This window comes from Rhinatrema bivittatum, chromosome 5, assembly GCF_901001135.1.
Source record: "Rhinatrema bivittatum chromosome 5, aRhiBiv1.1, whole genome shotgun sequence".
Taxonomy (NCBI): domain Eukaryota; kingdom Metazoa; phylum Chordata; class Amphibia; order Gymnophiona; family Rhinatrematidae; genus Rhinatrema; species Rhinatrema bivittatum.
In genome coordinates, this window is record NC_042619.1 from 384557544 (window position 1) to 384572064 (window position 14521).

The window sequence follows — 14521 nt, forward strand, 5'->3', positions numbered from 1 at the left end:
AAGATTTGTTTTCCACCCTTCAGGCAAAATAGTTGGGTACATTTAACCAACAGGATAAGAAATAAGAAATTATATTTAATTGGCACGTTTCCACCGTTAACAACAATTCCCCCTTCTACTGCAGACCTTACCCAAATCATTTCTCTCTTTTATTCAATATTTTTGTAAAGATGAATAGTGATGCCCGGAGATTATTTCTTTGATAGTAGGGTCAAAGTCAAATGGGGATCTGATCTTAACCGAAACAACTGGGTCAGGTTTCTTGAACTTGGTAACTCCAGTCATCCCTTGTTTTCCCTTGTCTCAGATTTCTCCTTATCTTTCCTTTTCTATTGCTCTGTCCTGGGTTTTAAATAGTCTGTTGAAATGATTTAGGGTTGTAAACTATTCTTGCCACCCTTTGATATTTATCTGCTTAGGAATGGTTTTATTAATATGATGAAAGCTTTATGAGTAGACCTTTACCGTGTGATATTTGAGTTTCTAGTATGTATTACATAGGCAGGGTAGTTTTATAATAATCCACATAACTTATGGTTTGTCAAAATGCATGGTACACCATGTTTCAAAGTAAGCATGCAAATAGATTGCTTTGAAATGTATCCCTAAGGCACACATAAACTAACCCAAACAAAGTTACATCTCTCCTTTGGAAAGCATAATGTGTACATGTTAATTTACATGTATACTTTTTAAAATCAATAACTCCCAACTGCGTAATAAATTAGAGTCCTTGGAAAATCAAATTGGAAGAAGCATCTCAGGCTCTTGAATTTCCCAGGTTCTAGATTTCTATCAGCCCAATAGCTACACCTCCTATGGTGGCGCTATTAGGTGCGAAACCAGCAGCGATCACACTGTGATGGTGCGATCGCTGCCGGCTAGCGCAGGCCCGCCCGCCGTTTCAGCCCCCCGCCCCTCATTTCCTAAAGTATCGCAGGCCTGTGATACTTTAGAAAATGAGGCCCTAAGTTTGTAGCTGAGGTAATGGAGGGTAAAGTGACTTGTGCAAGGTCACAAGGAGTGACAGGAGGACTTGAACCCTGATTTGCTGGTTTATAGACCATTGCTCTAACCACTAGGCTATAGGGGTGTGCATTCGTATTGAACATAAATGTAAAACGCTACTTTTTTTTTTTTTAACTTAAAAAAGTGATAAGACATAAACGATCGGATTTCCAACTTATTCAACATAGCTATGTTGGATAAGTTGGAAATCGCGATTGTTGATCCAAAATAAAAATTTAAACCCCTCACCTTCCTTAATCCCCCCCCAAAGACTTACCACAACTCCCTGGTGATCCAGCGAGGAGTGAGGACGCCATTTCTGAAAGCCTTTCCGAGGAGCACGTGACGTCGGCGCCACGTCGGAGTGACGCGGCGTCACGTGATTCCCCGCGGGTTCGCGCCGGAACGCTCGTTCGGCCCAAAAGTTCTTTGGGCCGAACGAACGTGCCGGAGGGAACTCGCGGGGAATCACGTGACGCCGCGTCACGCCGACGTCACGTGATTCCCCGCGGGGTCGCTTCTGGGATCCTCATTCGGCCCAAAAGGAACTTTTGGCCAGCTTGGGGGGGCCTCCTGACACCCCCAAGCTGGCCAAAAGTTCCTTTTGGGCCGAACGAGGATCCCGGAAGCGACCCCACGGGGAATCACGTGACGTCGGCGCCACGTCGCAGTGACGCGGCGTCACGTGATTCCCCGCGAGTTCCCTCCGGCACCCTCGTTCGGCCCAAAAGGAACTTTTGGCCAGCTTGGGGGTGTCAGGAGGCCCCCCCAAGCTGGCCAAAAGTTCCTTTTGGGCCGAACGAGCGTTCCGGCGCGAACCCGCGGGGAATCACGTGACGCCGCGTCACTCCGACGTGATGCCGACGTCACGTGCTCCTTGCAAAGTTGGTCAGAAATGGCGTCCTGACCCCGCTGGACCACCAGGGAGTTGTGGTAAGTCTTGGGGGGGGGGGGATTAAGGAGGGTGAGGGGTTTAAATTTTTATTTGCACATATGGACATATACTCAACTCATTGAATTCTGTTTATGTCCATATTGACCGCAAATGGGACCCCCTTTGGACATATGGACATATGAACTTAAACTTTTGCTCTGCACATCCCTACTAGGCTATTCATCCTCCCTAGAGCTCTTTCCTGGGTGGTAACTCCTAAGATAGAACCTAATATTGTTTAATACAGCAAGGATTATTTTTCTCTAGATGCATCACCTAGCACTTGTCCACATTAAATTTCATCTGTCATTTTGAAGCCCAGTCTTCCAATCTTGCAAGGTCCTCTTGCAATTTATCACAATCCTCTTGAGATTTAAATACTCTGCATAATTTTGTGCCATCGGCAAATTTGATAACCTCACTCATTGTACCCCTTTCATTTATAAATATATTAAAAAGCACCAGTACAGATGTAATCCTACTCTGTTTTCTGTCTTTTAACCAACTTGCAATCCACAAAAGGACATCACCAGCTACCCCATGACTTTTTAGTTTTCTTAGAAGCCTCTCATGAGGGACTTTGTCGAATGTCTTCTGAAAATCCAAATACAACACATCTACCGGTTCACCTTTCTCTGTATGCTTATTCACCCCTTCAAAAAATATAGAACATTTGTGAGGCAAGACCTCCCTTGGGTAAATCCATGCTGGCTGTAGGGGTGTCCATCCGTTTTCCACGTATTTGTAATCTGCAACTTATTTTTTGCAATCTGAAAAATACGTGGGGAGGCGAAACGCATCGCGACTCCCCACGTATTCAACAGATATCCGTTGTATTCGGCCTCCTAAATAAACATTTAAACCCCCCACCCTCCTGACCCCCCCCAAGACTTACCAAAACTCCCTGGTGGTCCAGCGGGGAGTCAGGAAGCCATCCCTGCACTCGTTTGCGGTTTCCTCACGGCGCCGATAGCCTGTGTCACAGGGGCTGCCGGTGCCATTGGTCAGCCCCTGTCACATGGTCACCGGCGCTATCTTGTGCTCCTACCACGTGACAGGTAGGTCATGTGGCAGGAGGTCGCTCACGGACCCCCGCTGGACTTTTGGCAAGTCTTGTGGGGGTCAGGAGGCCCCCCCAAGCTGGCCAAAAGTTCCGGTTGGGTCCAACGAGGGTCCCGGAGCGACCTCCTGCCACATGACCTACCTGTCACGTGGTAGGAGCACAAGATGGCGCCGGTGACCATGTGACAGGGGCTGACCAATGGCACCGGCAGCCCCTGTGACACAGGCTATCGGCGCTGTGAGGAAACCGCAAACAAGTGCAGGGATGGCTTCCTGACTCCCCGCTGGACCACCAGGGAGTTTTGGTAAGTCTTGGGGGGGGGGATCAGGAGGGTGGGGGGTTGTAGTTAATTTAGTAGTAACGTATTTACAGATCGACAACTTATTGAATTCGCCATACATTCGCATTGAATGGAATTGACCCCCCACGAGTACGTATCGTGTACGCAAGGAAAACATTTTGCCTGCACATCTCTAGCTGGCTGTGTCCCATTAAACCATGTCTATCTAAATGTTTTGTGATTTTATTCTTTATAACATTTTCCATGATTTTTCCCAGCACTGGTCAGACTTATCGGTCTATAATTTCACAGATCACCCCTGGAGCCCTTTTTAAATATTGGGGTTACATTGGCCACCTTCCAGTCTTCAGGTACAAAGGATGATTTTAATGATAGTTTACAAATTTTTACTAATAGAAATTTCATTTTTGAGGTCTTTCAGAACCCTGGGATGTATACTATCTGGTCCAGATGATTTATTACTCTTTAGTTTGTCAGTCTGGCCTAACACATCTTTCAGGTTCACCTTTATCTGGTTCTGTTCATCTGAATCGTCACCCTTGAAAATCATCTCCGGAACGGGTATCTCTTCAACATTCTCTTCAGTAAATTCCGAAGCAAAGAATGTGTTTAGTCTTCCTGCAATGGCCTTATCTTCTTTAAGTTTCTCTTTAACCCCTCAATCATTTAACGGTCCAACCGACTGCTTCACAGGCTTTCTGCTTTGGATATATTTAAAAAAGCTTTTATTATAATTTTTTGCTTCTATGGATAACTTATTTTCAAATTCTCTCTTAGCCTGTCTTATTAATGTCTCACATTTAACTTGGCAATACTTATGCTTTATCCTATTTTCTTCTGATGGATGCTTCTTTCAATTTTTGAATGAAAATCTTTTGGCTAAAATAGCCTCTTTCACCTCACTTTTTATCCTTACTGGCAAACATTTGACCTTCCTTCCACCTTTCTTAATGTGTGGAATACATCTGGAATGCACTTCTAAGATGGGATTTTTTTTTTTTTTAACAATTTCCATACCTGTTGCACACTCTTAACCTTTGTAGCTGTACCTTTAAGGTTTTATTTTACTATTTTTCCTATTTTATTAGTTTCCCTTTTGAAAGTTTAGTGCTAGAACCGTGGATTTATTTGCTGTTCCCCTTCCTGTCATTAATTCGAATTTGATCATATTATGAACATTATTGCCAAGTGGCTCCACCATCTTTACCCCTCTCACCAAATCCTGCGCTCCACTGAGAATTAGATCTAAAATTGTTCCCTCTCTCATCTGTTCCTGAACCAATTGCTTGATAAAACTTTCATTTGTTCCATCTATTGATTTTATCTCTCTAGGATGTCTCATTGATATATTTACCCAGTCAATATTGGGGTAATTGAAATCTCCCATTATTACTGCACTACCAATTTGGTTAACTTCCCTAATTTCTCTTAGCATTTCACTGTCCATCTCACCATCTTGACCAGGTGGACGTAGTATACTCCTATCGCTATACTCTTCCCCAACACACAAGGGATTTCTACCCTTAAAGTTTCAATTGTGTATTTAGTCTCCTGCAGGATGTTTATCCTGTTGGAATCTATGCCATCCCAGATATAAAGTACCACCCCACCACCAAGTTGGTCTTCTCTATCATTATTTATTTATTTATTTATTCGGTTTTATATACCGATGTATAGTTTTTCAACCTTCACAACGGTTTACATTGTCAAAATTTAAAAAAGAACAGACATGATACTTAAATCAAATTATACAAATTAAAATACAATTTGGTCTTAAAATAAAACTTAAATAAACATTAATTAGTTCATAAATAAAATCACTTACAATAAATGGATTAAAATGAAATTAAAAATAATTAAAATAAAGATAAAATCATTTGCTCAGTTCTATATGAAATGCTTGATTAAAAAGCCACATTTTTGGCCCTTTTCATATCTCTTTGTAGCCCCTTTCATATCTCTTTGTAGCCTCAATTCAGGTGCCATAGAGTTCCACAGTTTTGGGCCCACCAACGAGACAGCTCTTTCTCTGTCAGTAGAAGAGCTGAAATCTGTTCCAGAAGCAATACAGGAGAATCTGTTCCAGGAGCAATACAGCCAGTCCAGGAGCAAGCCAGGAGATGGGTCCACAGCCAGTCCAGGGTCAAGCCAAGAGAAGAACGACAGCCGATCCAAGGGTCAGATGCCAAGAATCAGTCCAAAGAGGGAGGAGAACAGAAGCGGAACGAAGACCAGGAACCAGGAACACCAACACTGAACCCAAACCACCGGAAGCCTCAATACCAAGGCAAGGTCTGAGGAGCAGACCTTGCCTTAAATACCTGAGTCGAGGAAAATCTTCAGGTAGGAGCCACGACAGCTTCGTCGTGGCCCCTTTAATTATAATCTTCAGCCGCGTGCATGGCTCTAGGGAGCTCAGAGGGGGAGGAGTCAGCCAGGCATCGCAGGAGCATGCGGCTGAGCTAGTAGCTGCAGCGGCCGCGCAGAGAACGTTGAAGGGAGCAGCCTGTCCCCGCAGGAGCCTCAGAGGCGGCCCGACGCCGCGGAAAGGTACTTGGCCCCGGTCGCGGACTACCACGACCTGCGGCCATGACAGTGCGGACTGGCCCCGGTCGCAGGACGCCATGGCCAGCGGCCATAGCAAATAGCCTTAGGTATATTTAAATGCACCACTTTAGTCTGAATGCTATGCAAATGGACTGTCATTAAATTGAAAAGTAAAGAGCAGAATGCTGAGTTTACTGAGAACAAAAGATTTGGAGTAAGTAAGCTTTATTTTACTATATGTAAATAATTAAAGAGAATGTTGTCTGACATATTTTAGTATTTCTACAGCATTGCCCTGATGCAGCTATCTATAGCAAAACGTGTGTCACATCGGCAATTGGCATTGGTATTCAGAAATTCCTTTAAGCTCCATTTGTTGTAATTTTGATATCATGTGGGAATCAGAGACCACTGATAGATGTACAATATAAAAGATAAGTTGTGATTTTCTAGACAGAGTTTTTGAACTGTAAAGTTGGACTTTAAATGCTTTAAAAGAATATTATGGATATATAGAATTTTATTAAAGTGGTTAAGTGGAGACACAATACATACAGCACGTAAGAAGATATGAAAATAAATAATTTATAAAGAAAACATATTTTTAAAAAATTGAAAGTAAGAATTAACACATTAAAAATAGGGAGGTTGGAATTTATTTGACCAATGATTATTCAAAGCTTGTAATGAGATTTGTGATCAACAAGCTGGTCTCTGAGGTCTTTTTCCCTGTATAGAAAAAAAACATTAGAACTGTTTTCACATAAAGAAAGTTTAAGAAGAATATTAGCTCATTATATATTGCAATTAGAATGTTTATTGAGCTTTAAATCCCTGATTATTTATTGTGACAAGGCAAGACAACAAGGTAGGAATGTAGGAACAAGACAAAGATGCAGGAACAAGGCAAGAACACAAGAACATGCTCTGAAGGCACAGAGCACAACAGGAGACTTGCTGAGGCATCTATTGTTCAAGGAAGGAGCTTTAAGTAGCGAGAGGCATATGATGTCATCTCTGGGCATCATAACTTAAACTTGGTCCCTGTCATGGATCCTTTATGTGTCAGGAAGTCAGGCACTCATGCGCCTAGAGTGGGATGCATGGCATTGTGGTGTCTATGGGCACTGTCGGTGGCATTTGGCCATGAAGAAATGCTTGTGGCATGGTAAGACAGCTCGTGGTGATGTCCTGAGTGTCACTAAATATAACATATATGAAGGGCAAGGCAGGTAGGCATGTGGCAACAAGACCCTAAGGTGGTATAGCTGGGCCAAGGCTGGTAAGCAGAGTGACAGCAAGGCCTTCGTTTCAGTCATCTTGTCACATGGAAATTTTGGATATCCAACCAAAGGCAGATTGATTTTCAAAATAATACCCCAGCTTTTCCCATCAACTCTGGTGCCAGTCTTCAGTCAAGAGTGTTCACAATGTTCCCTGTCACAGAGAAGACATGTTCACTGATGGACAGTAAAGATAGTGCTGAGCCACCTTGACTAGGTCTGGCCAGTCTGTAGACTTGTGTGCTCAGTATGTCATCATATCTCCATGTCACAGAAATTTGGGCTGAGGTCTCTTTTGCTGAGGTGGGCCGAGGATCTCTCTTGCCAACTGCTTTAGCTATGGCTTCTATGAGGTGAGATTGTTCTTTGTGAGCAACATGACTTTGGAGAATTGAGGTAGGGGAGGAAGTTTTAGTTGACAGGGAGCTGTTCCTGCTTGAACTACTCTCTGAGGTGGCCATGCTTTTCTGTGCCACATCCACACTGTGCTTTAGCCTCTGACCCTTCTGTTCACACTCCCTAACTACCAGCATCTTCTTAATAAATGTGAGAGGCTGGGACTTGAGAATGAGATTCCCTTTCACCCACATCACAAAATATATCAAGCATGTATGAATTGTTTTCAGTGTGAAATTTCCATCTCCCTTGCACCTGCTGCTGCAATAAAGTCTAGAAACTGCAAGACCTCTGCTTCCATCCCCTATTGCTCAAGGAAGCTTCTCTAACTTTTCTTCCAGGTTACTGGGTTAGTGCTTCTGAAACTCAGATCTTCCATTGCATCCTTGAAGGGCTTCAGTATTTGTGCCATCTGTATAATCACAAACCAATCATAATGCAACAGGGAGCAACAGACACATACCTTTGTTTTCAGAGATAGATCATGAAGGGGTATCTACTGCTCCACTAACCTCTGCAACATAATTTAGGTGGAATTCTAATGGGTGCCAACATCTTGAATCAGATGTTTATAAGGCATCCCACATTCATCCTGTTTCTCATGGAGAAGATGCCCATTCTTCACATGTCTGTGTAAATGCCCTATTTTCCTGCACCTCTCTATAAGGTTCTTGTGCTATGGATTTCCATCACTGTTGGGCCCAAATCACAGGGCATCCCTCTCTCACCAGTAAGTGTGCAAAGAAAAGGATACATTGAAAGCTCCCATCTTCTATTGTCTTTACCATACTTGTACCAGTCTTCCAGAAAGAAAACAGCCTGAAGGCTCTAGCTGAAATCCCCCAGCATCTTTCTTATAGCTGATAGAATATTGCATGAGGTTTGGGGGCTATGCATGCACTGGGTGTGCAACAAAGCCTACTTGGATCCTGCTACTCCATGCCCATTAGAGCTGCAGCCAGACCCTACCTTAGCCAGGTCCCATCAGCATAATATCAGAGAGAAGAAAGAGTGCATGGCATAGTGCAGGCATCACTGGTAAATGCACACTTCTGTCCTCTGTCTTAGTCATCTGCACCTACATGCAACTATGGCAGTATTTGTACAGGGTGGAAATTATCTTCCTACTAAATTTGGTCCTGAAGAACACTTTGTAACTGGAGACTAACACATGCAGTAAATGCGTAAGGCCCATGTTCTTCACTACCTGCAGGGGCTGGTCATCAAGAACAATCATTCCCCCACTGCTCCTTGTTACTATTTTAGATGCTGCTTACTTCTTGAACACCACCCCATTTCCTTTAAGATGGATTACCATTTTGGACATATGGCTGGGTCTGCTGTCTGCTACCTGACTGCTGGAAAGGACTGTGGGGGTCAGCTGAGGAAAAGTCTTCTTTTTATCACCTTGGAGTGGCAGAAGGGATTACTAGTCTATTACTGCCACCTTCTCCTAATGCCAATACTAGCACATGCTGCTTCTGAAGGTGAGAGTTGCCCCACTTGCTTCCCTCAACTGAGATCCTTTCTGCAATGAAAACATGAGCAAAATGTGTGTCTTCCTTTCTCTATAAAGTGCACCCAGATCAAATATTTCTTCCACAATCCCTTCTTTACAACTTTAGATGTTGATACTATCACTGAAGTTGAGGTAGAGGGTGGACCCTGAGGAAAAATGCTATGGATTTCATTCATGCACTCACTCTGTTCTGGCTGTTCTCCCTAGGCATTGATTTCAATGTCAGTATCATCTCTCTCCCCTATATATACCACTGACTAAACTTAGCAAATTCTCTTCAGCTACTAGCTCTTCAATATCTTCTGATTCATAAAATCCCATGCAAGATTCTTCCTCTGAATCAGTTGGTACAAACACTGCTTTCACTGCCTCAGAAGAAGGAAGCAGAGAGGAGCTTATTATTCATTTTTGGCATTGCACTTCTGCTTCAACTCTTGCCCTGCTAATATCATTGTTGAATGATTCTTTCATATTTCCCCTTACTCCAAAAGAAAAAGGAATAGGGGGCGGTGGTACATGCTCTCCAAATTTCAATTTTTTTCTGCATTGAGCTGCTTTTCTATCCTGCTATCCTAAAAGTCCCACTTTAATACAGATTCTAGACAGGATTCTTTATTTCTGACCCCTGCCATGGCTGCAAGCCTTTCCAAGATCCATGCCTTTGTCCTTTCATAACATAATAGACTTTGTTAGTTTACTGCCTACTAGGTGTTTGGATATTTCATGTGAATTTATTGATAATGTAACTGTACTCCTTCTCACAGTACCATTCACTATATGGAGAAACAAGTCATGCATACACACACACATACACACATATATATACATATATACAGTCTGAGGTCCAGTTTTAAAAGCATTTAGCCAGATAACAGAAATGATCTGGCTAAATGAAGATTTGGGAACTTTTCCAACTAAATTCTAGCTGATTAATAAGTTAGTCAGCTAGAATTTATCTGGATGTTAGAGGAATTCCAGGGGCATAATTGGGAAGAGATGACTGATATTCAGAATTAGCCAGATGTGTCTTCCGGTTAAGTCTGGTCAGGCCAAAAAGCTATCTGTATTCAATAATGCAGCTGCAATATGGAATAGACCTCCAAAGTTACCTGGATACGTTTATCTGACTCATTTATCATTAGGGCCTTAATGCATGTGTTAAATAGCAAAACATATGAGATAGAGAGAGAGATAGACAGCGAGACAGAGAAAGAGAGAGACCAATCTGTCACGCTATTATTTATACCACTGTAAAAGGGGGCACTTTTAACTTGGGGTAAGGTTTGGGGGGGGAGGGGCAATTTTACATACACAGTCAGAGGTATGAACAGCAAAGTTGACATCATTGTACAAATCAACTCTCTTTTACCTTTCATTGCTCCAAATGACAGAAAATCTTCAGTGATGTCAACTTTGCTGTTTCTACCTCTACCAAACCTATCCCACCCCCAAACCTCAGCCTGAGTTAAAGGTGCCCCCTCTTACAGTAGTATAAATAGTAGAGTGACATATTGGTCTCTACAGCACGTGCTAGTATTGGACTCTGCAGTGGATTAATCAGCATATAATGCAAAAGATAGCACAGAAAGAGCAAGAAAATTAGCCTAACCAAGACTCCCCCTTTTTATCACAGGTGCTATATTTATAGCATTTTGATGAATCTAGGCCTAACTTTTCTATCCGGACAGTGACTAAATACGGACTGATCTATGCGTGCTGTGCTGTGTGCAGTAGTGCTAAATAACTACACACACACACACACACACACAAAAAAAAACTGTCAAATACTAACAGCCAAAAATACTGGCAGCCTGATAAGACTCTTCCCTTCAGTTTCCGAGTGTGTTGTACTCACCTCAGAGGCAAAAAAAATCACTTGCATTGCTGCAACTACAATCTCTACACTATTTTCCACTCTTACTCTCCCCAGTGAAGACAATTATCAAAATCAGCAACAGTGCTCTGCCAGTTTTTCTGGCACATTGAGTGAGACTACTGCAGCACAGAGAAGATTAGAAGTTGCCCTTTACTAATGCCAAATCTAAAGTTAAACTTTTTTAAAAACTTTAGGTGAGCTTCTCTTATCACATCCTTCTCTGCAAAGAGCTAAAAAGAAAATAGAGACTGCTTCTTGCACATGCTAGGTTTACAGGTGGAGGATATCAGTATTACTTGATCCAGATAGCAGCTATAGGCTAGTAAAATGATGCCGCACTGAGATTTGTCCTGTGCTAGTTTCCTTGCCAACAAATGGAAGAAAGAATATTTGTTTCATGTGGGGGGTTCATAAATATAGGCACATTCATTATATTTTACCCATTTGATTCAAAGGAATGTACATCCCTACTTCCAGGTAATTTCTAGTAACATTGTTTTTCAGTTCATTATTCTTATAAAAATATTCATCCTTGTCATAATGAAAGTTTGCATTCAAGTCAAAAACAAGGTATCACTGCTTATTTGTTTTATTTATATTCCACTTTTTTGTCACTTCACTTATTTTCATTGTGTCAAGGATGATTTCCAGTTTGCCACATTTGCAAATGTCTGGCCTCAGTTTGATTTCTGCAATAACAGAAAAATGCCACATTTTGACAACACTGCAATTCTAGGTATGAAAAAAGAAAATTCTAAAATACTTATTATAAGGAGCAAACTTTAGACTCTCTGGTATACATGGACTCATTTTCTAATGAGAAAAAGTCATGCTGCACAAGTTATTGTTTGTCCTGCAACCTATATAAATTGAATGCACTGCTTCAGGATACATGTAAAATGGAAAATCTAGCTAGCCTCAATGGGAAACTGGGAATAATGAAAAGGTTTTGGAATCCATTTTCCTATCTAGTGTATTCTAATTGCAGAACATATGTCCTCATAACAGGCTCTACAAGACTAGTCATTTTTCATCCTTTTCAGTAGCCTTTATGAGGGCAATTTTCAAAACCATTTCTGTGCATAAAACAATGTTTTACCAGCAGAAATTAGATCTTTGAAAAATGTCCTACTAGATACAGTGGCTTGCAAAAGTATTCAACCCCATAAAAAGTCAGCGGATTTGTTTGGATTACAAATAACACTTACACAGATTGTTCTAGGCAATATGTTTATTGCAAACCAGAATGTTCTTAAAATAAATTTTTAAAAGTCACAATTCATTATTTCTTTGCATTTTTTGTAAAATAAAATGAAAACCTGAGAAATGCTGCTTGCATAAGTATTCAACCCCCCTGTGCTGTGGAAGCTCCAAGTTTACACAGATGAAAGAGATTGCCTTAACAATTGACTTACAATTGGCCTCTACCTGTGAAGCATTAAAAAAGGTCCGTTTTTTTTAATAAAAGATGCCATAATTCCAGACCCATTGGACAGACTCTGAAGGAAAGCTGTAAAAATGAAGACCAAAGAGCACTTTAAGGAAATTAAAGATTAAATTATAGACAAGATAGGATAAAGCTACAAAATAACATCCAAGTGCTTGGATATCCAATTGAGCACTGTGGATCAATTGTGAGGAAATGGAAGCTGCAACGTATCACCCAGACACTGCCTAGACAAGTCAAAGTCCAAATCTCAATCTAATCAAGAATCTGTAGCACTATTTGAAAATTGCAGTCCAATAGCATCATCCAACCAACCTGAACAACCTGGAGCAAATCTGCCAAGAAAAATGGGCAAAAATCATTCACAAACAGTGAGGAATGCTGGTAGAAATTTACCCCAACAGACTTAAAGCTATTATTGCAGCAATAGGTTGTTAACATAAGAACATGCCACACTGGGCCAGACCAAGGGTCCATCAAGCCCAGCATCCTGTTTCCAACAGTGGCCCATCCAGGCTAAAAGTACCTGGCAAGTACCTGGCAAGTACCCAAGTACCTGGCAAGTACCTGGCAAGTACCCAAAAACTAATTCTATCCCATGCTACTGGTACTAGTAATAGCAGTGGCTATTTTTTAAGTCAACTTGATTAATAGCCATTAATGGACTTGTCCTCCAAGAACTTATCCAAACCTTTTTTAAACCCAGCTACACTAACTGCACTAACCACATCCCCTGGCAACAAATTCCAGAGTTTAATTGTGCGTTTAGTGAAAAAGAATTTTCTCCAATTAATTTTAAATGTGCTACATGCTAACTTCATGGAGTGCCCCTTAGTCCTTCTATTATGAGAAAGAGTAAATAACCGATCCACATTTACCCATTCTATACCTCTCATGATTTTAAACACCTCTATTATATCCCCCCCTCAGCCGTCTGTTCTCCAAGCTGAACCTCTTTAGTCTTTCCTCATAGGGGAGCTGTTCCAACCCCTTTATCATTTTGGTCGCCCTTCTCTGTACCTTCTCCATCGCAACTATATCTTTTTTGAGATGCAGCAACCAGAATTATACACAGCATTCAAGGTGCAGTCTCACAGTGGAGCGATACAGAGGCATTATGACATTTACCGTTTTATTAATCATTCCCTTCCTAATAATTCCTAACAGTCTGCTTTTTTGACTGCCGAGCACATTGACCCGATGATTTCAATGTATTATCCACTATGACGCCTAGATCTCTTTCCTGGGTGGTAGCTCCTAATATGGAACCTAACATCGTGTAACTATATCATGGATTATTTTTCCCTATATCATCTCCTTGCACTTATCCACATTAAATTTCATTTGCCATTTGAATGCCCAGTTTTCCAGTCTTACAAGGTCTTCCTGCAATTTATCACAATCTGCTTGTGATTTAACTACTCTGAATAATTTTGTATCATCTGCAAATTTGATTACCTCACACTTCATATTCCTTTCCAGATCATTTATAAATATATTGAAAAGCACGGGTCCCAGTACAGATCCCTGAGGCACTCCACTACCTACCCCACTCCACTGAAAAAATTGACTATTTAATTCTACTCTCTGTTTCCTGTCTTTTAGCCAGTTTGTAATCCATGAAAGAACATGGCCTCCTTTCCCATGACTTTTAGTTTTCTTAGAAGCCTCTCATGAGGGACTTTGTCAAATGCCTTCTGAAAATCCAAATACACTACGTCTACTGGTTCAGCTTTATCCACATGCTTATTAACCCCTTCATAAATGGGAAGCAGATTTGTGAGGCAAGACTTGCCATGGTTAAAGCCATGCAGACTTTGTTCCATTAAACCATGCCTTTCTATATGTTCTGCAATCTAGTCTGAAGGGATTAAATACTTATGCAAGCAGCATTTTTCAGTTTTTAATTTTATTTTACAAAAAATGCAGAGAAATAATGACTTGTCTTTGAAAAATTGTTTTAAGAGCATACTGGTTTGCAATAAACATCTGGAACAATCTGTGTAAGTGTCATTTGTAATCCACATAAATCTGCTGAATTTTTAGGGGATTGAATACTTTTGCAAGCCACTGTATCTGCAGGCCAAACATTTTCAGTTTGTTTTGTTTCAGTGGGAATTTTTATTTTGGTTCATTTCATTCTCCTT